Here is a 6,000-nt window from a genome sequence, read left to right on the forward strand (position 1 = left end):
GCAGGGGCCCATTTTTGCCTGCTCAGCTTAAAGCCCAGGGCTCCTTCATCCAGGCCTGCAGATAGCCCTGTATCCCTCTCAGAGCAAACCCGGTCGGGGAACGGTTTCCATAAGCTCCTAGTAGCAAAGGGCACGGAGTTTGGATTCTTCCGGAGGGTGCAGGATTTGGTTCCGGCGTCTGCCGAGGCTGCCAGCACGTTGCCCAAAGCCCCCTCCCCGGCCCAGTTTGGGAAGCCCACACCTGCGCGCCAGGGGCCGCAGTGGCCACACACCATCACCTGGAAGGGCCGAGCTGAGGGTGGAATGACTCAGGGTGGGGGTTGCTGGATCTCCGACGGCGCAGATGCAAGGATGTGGCCCGCCTCGGGCGTCCCGGGAGTGCGGAACGAGGGCTCTGGCCTCCCGGGGGTGGACGAGGAGGACGGATTCTGCGGGCACCCGCGAGGGCCGGGGACAACTGGGTACGGGGCGGAGAGGGGGGTGAACTTGTTCCGCGCGGAGGATCAAATCAAAGCCTGGGGGATTAAGAAGGGGGGGCGCAGGTCAGCGCGGCGCGTCGGAGGCATGATTGGGCGCCGTACATAACATGCCGGTAGCTCACAGCGACAGGAATAGCGCGCGGCCTCGGCCTCCCCGGCGTGCCCCGCCCCGCGCCCCGGGCTGCTGGCGGCGAACCCAGGGCCGGGGCGCTGGAGGAAGCGGCCCGGGCCTGGGACTTGACTCCGGTGACCCGACCAGCCGCCGGTCACCAGGGGGTCTCGGGAACTCGGCTAGGGCTGTGGGAAGCGTTCACTGGAGGTGCGCCAGTCTCCCGGGACGCTGTACCTGGTGGTGTCTGGGGGAGAGGCGGCTGGCTGGGTCGGAGGAATGTCGACCCCCTGGTGCCCTTGCGCCTGGGAAAGAAGCCCCCTGGCTCGAAACTATCTGCTTTGGGAAGGCCCTAATTAATCTGGCGGGGGCGGGGATTAAGCGGCGATTTTGCGCGCTGACACCCAGGAGGCCGCTGAGTTGAGAGCTACTAGCGGGAACCACGCCCGGGGGAATCTGGGGCTCCCTGCCAGGGCCGCTTCGTTACACGCCCCTCACCTGGACTCACCCTTTCGAGATGCTGGGCCTACTCTGCGCCCTTCCCGAGGCGGCCCGCGTCTCCCGGGCTGGCTCGTCTCACATTCTGCGTTGCGGAATTTGCTCCTACCCCTGCTCCCTGACTCCAGCTGAGTTCTCCCTTCCTGTTCTTGGACCCAACCCAACCCATCCCTTGGCAAAGTGGACAAGAAGATTGCAGGTGACTTGGATTTTCTGCCTTTGAGTGACCACTTCCTTTAGGAAAGTAATTCATTCCAGTTTCTCTCCCTGACTTTCCAGACTCTGATCTGATTACTGCCTGCTACATCTTCAACGCTGTGACGAGATAATGGGCAGTAAGGAAGGTCACAAAGTTCCGTAGAGGCTAGAGTTTCATAGGGCCCCATTTCATGAAGTTATTTATAAGATGCACCCAGCACAGAAATGGTGACTAAAACCACCCAATCTTGAGACATTAGGAAGCATTTCTCCATCTCCTCCATCCTCCTCTTAAATAACTAAATGATTAATATAACTATTCTTTCTTGCCAATTTGGAGCTTCTGTGTTTTGCTTTCATCTAGAATTGATTTTTCTGTTTTCTAATGCAACCCCTCTGGCAATCTGTTCTAAGTGAACCTTTTGAGAGCATCTGAAATAACTTGCATTTCTGACAGTTGGGATTGTGTTTCATAAAAAAGAAGAAAAAATGTCGAATGAAGGATTAAAATGAATCATTTTCTTCCTCTTATGCCATTGTACTTACAACGTTTCCAATTAGAATTCTTGAAGTGCAAAAAAATATTAGTAAAATGATCCTGCTTTCTTTGTCAGAGATGGAACTGCATTATGACTTAAATTAGCCAAATTATAAAATGCAGGCAGAGGCTCAAGTTAAGGGCTTACTTAAACTCCAGAGGCTAAAAATACTCCAATTTGAATTCCTAATGTTAAAACTACAGATGGATTCAGGCGGGGTGCTGGGTGTTTTGGGTTTTTTTTTTAAGTACTAAAATTTCTTAGTTCAAAAATAAGATACCAGTTTGGTTCAGTGTGCACAAATCTGAATGGTGAAATTAAACGGACTTAATAGAAATTTGGTAGAAGGGATATTATAGATCATTTAACCAAACTCTCCTTTTCCTCTGCAACTTCTTGTTTTTCTTTTCAAATAAATGTAGCAAATGAGCCCCAGAGAGAGTACAGTTTGTCTGGGTGACTAGGATATTGAATTACGGAGTCTGGACGAGAATCCAGGGCTCTCTCCCCACTATATTATGTGACCTCTGTATGATAAAAATAAAATAGTGCAACACAAAGATTACTGAAACCAAATTTCAGAATAGTAAAGTTTAAATACAATTTTTAAACACGTTTTTTTTTACCCCAGAATCAATCACATCTTGTCAGATCTATCCATCATCATGCATTTAGATTGAATCCAAAATGTCACACTTACTTGAAAATAGAGATGCTGTGGAAGACTCTACATCTTGACATCAAAAAGTCAATTGTGCACAATAAGCTTGTGTTCATTGCCGGCCCAATATGCCAACTTAATGCGTTTTGACATTGGGGATATAAATGAATTGTGTTAATTGAGGAAATTTTCATATTGGGTGTGTTTCCTAGGTTTTCTCTAGAAAATATAACTATCAGTCCATCCAAGAACATTTTTGTCCTTTGAGTAACGTTTGCAGGAAGGGTCAAAATTTTAATTTTTGTGCAATATTAAGTATACTAAAAAACATTTCAGTGTGCTTTTTTTAGTTGTGTTAGATGTGTGTCTTAAGTTGGGTCCCCTAGAAGCAGGCTCTGCAACCCAACCTGAATGCTTGGTGATGAGCACATGTGATAGGATATTATCATCATGTTAAAAATGATCTGCTATGAGTGGCCTTCCCCATTTAGACTATAAGCTCCTTGAGGGCAAGGACCGTTTCTTGGTCTTTTTATTTCTAGCCCCTGTCACAGTCTTTGGCATAATTAATGTTGGGTTGAACAGATCTAGGTACCTGGTGGTACCATCAGTGGGAGGAGCAACAGGTTATTAAGAGGAACTTGACAAGAACAATTAGTTCCTTCTCTCTGGCTCTCTTTCTTGCATTCACACAGCTAGGGTTGAAGACACATCCTGGTCAGGCTGTGAGCTAACAACACTAAGAATCAAATGGGTAACCATGGGTGGCCCCTGACTGGACCCGACTCTTCAGAAAAGGCCAGACCACCTCATCCAGCCCCCACTGCAAGCCAGCACTGCCCTGCAGCCTGACTCCTTTACCCAGATCAGTCCCACATGACTCTTGGCATCTAGTCAGCCATGCTGCTGCTACTCCTCCCTGGAGGAGGGGCCCCAAGTGCCCCAGTAGCTCCTCTGGGTCCCAGTTCACGTGGCTGGGCTTCTACTGAAGGCCCAGATATGCACTCCAGCATGCCTGGTGGGATCCTGCAATTTGCTCTGAACCCTTCACCCCTTGTCAGAACTGTGACCTCCTGTCAGCATTCCCTTCCATACACCTGAACCTCCTGTGAGAGAACCTAGAACTGCAGTCCTCCATGCATACACCTTACTTGCCACGTCAGGGTGGCACTGCTGTCAGCCATGGAGCCCCACTTGGCCTGAATCAGTCTTGTCTAGCTCAACCTACATTTCATAGTCCTCGTTTCTAAAAGAATTGTGTATGTTTTAAAAAAATCAAAAATTGCAAATATCCACGTATAACAGACACAGCATTTCTTTGCAAATGTAATGTGCTTTCTTTGGTAACAGCTTTATTGAGATATGATCCACATACCATATAACTCACTAAAGTGTACAGTTCGGTGGTTCTTAGCATATTTACAGTTAGGCAACAACACTGGAGTCTAATTTGGGGGCATTTTCATCCCCTCATACAGAAACCCTGTAGCCTTTCTGCTGGTAGGAATGCAAACTGGTGCAGCCACTCTGGAAAACAGTATGTAGGTTCCTCAAAAATCAAAACTAGAGCTACTCTACAGCCCAGCAATTGCACTACTAGGTATTTGTCCAAAGGATACAGGAGTCCTGTTTGAAAGGGGCACATGCACCCCAATGTTTATAGCAGCTCTTATTGACAGTGGCCTAAGTATGGAAAGAGCCCAAATGTCCATCGACAGATGAATGGATAAAGAATATGTGGTATTTATATATAATAGAGTATTGCTTGGCAATCAGAAAGAATGAAATCTTGCCATTTGCAACAATGTGGATGGAACTAGGGTGTATTATGCTAAGTGAAATTAGTCAGAGAAGGACAAATATCATATGACTTCACTCATATGTGGAGTTTAAGATACAAAACAGATGTACATAAGGGAAGGGAAGCAAAAATAATATAAAAACAAGGAGGGGGACAAAACAGAAGACACTCTTTTTTATTTTTTTAATGTTTTTATTTATTTTTGAGAGAGAAACCGAGTGCCAGCAGGGGAGGGGCAGAGAGAGGGAAACACAGAATGGGAAGCAGGCTCCAGGCTCTGAGGTACCAGCATAGAGCTCAACACAAACGATGACATCATGACCTGAGTCCAAGTCATATTGCTTAACCGACTGAGCCATCCAGGTGCCTCAGAGACTCTTAAATACAGAGAACAAACTGAGAGTTGCTAGAGGGGTTATAGGTGGGGGAATGGGCTAAATGGGCAAGGGGCATTAAGGAGGACACTTGTTGGGATGAGCACTAGGTGTCATACATAGGGGATGAAGCACTGGATTCTACTCCTGAAATCATTATTGCACTATATGCTAACGAACTTGGATGTAAATTTTTAAAAAAATGAAAGGAGGGAAGGAGGAAGGAAGGAAGGAAGGAAGGAAGGAAGGAAGGACCAACCCCTGTGCCCTTTAAACTATCACTTCTCTATGCCACCAAGCAGCCCTGGCCTCAGCCCGAGGGAACCACTTATCTACTTTCTATCTCTGGATATTTCATATAAATGCAGTCATACAACACCTGATCTTTTGTGACCCACTTCTGTGACCATGTTTTCAAGCTTCATCCGTTGTAGTGCACTTTTGAGGAAGAAAACGATTATGTATAGTAATAACATTGGGAACCTTTTCTCAAAACCACAAAACTCTAAACTGTGCTCATTTGGTATTTAGGATACTGTTTTTGGCAGGTTAACTCTTTATCATCTATCTTCAGTTCTCCTTTAAGTCCCAATATACTTCCTTCTTACATAGGGCTTCTGGCAGCCTCCATAGAGAGCCTGTTACTAGAAATAGGCACATTTAAGTTAGCTATCTGTGAAAACATGATCACAAACAATAAAGACATACAGTAGAAAAACACTCCCGTGTCATCTTCCCCCTGTTCCAAGACCACTTTTTGTGCACAGGAAATGTATTTTATCTTTGTGACATGCAGTTCAAGCAAAAGAATTTCAAGGGACGGGGTGTGTGTGTTAATCACATGTGATTTTGGCATTCTGGCCCAGCTGACAGTTTAAGAAGCAGCCTGGCAATGGGGAAGGACTGGGCTTTGGGGTCAGACAGACCTGGGCTTCATTTCCAGATCTGCCCCATGTGACTTTCAGCAAGTGACTTAAATTCTATGAGTGTTGTTTTATTGTTTTTAAAAAGAGGATGATAACTGTACACTCACAGGTCTGTTAAAATTAGATTATGACTGCTCATGATGTAAGTACACACAATAAATGTGCGTTTTTCCTTCTTTTTTCTTCCTTGACTAAAGCTTTCTGAAAACTCCTAATACCAGAGTCTGAGCACACTGGAAGTGTAACTGAGTAGTGGTTCTCAGTGATCTTCCTGCAGTATCACCTAGAAACCTATTAAGAAGTGTAAATTCTCACCCCCCCCAAACCTACTGCATCAGAAGCTCCACTAGTGGGGAGCCCAGTAATATGCTTCTCCAAACCCTTCTTCAAAAAGTGTGAGAAGCACTGGAATCGA

Source organism: Lynx canadensis, chromosome X, assembly GCF_007474595.2.
Source record: "Lynx canadensis isolate LIC74 chromosome X, mLynCan4.pri.v2, whole genome shotgun sequence".
Taxonomy (NCBI): Eukaryota; Metazoa; Chordata; class Mammalia; order Carnivora; family Felidae; genus Lynx; species Lynx canadensis.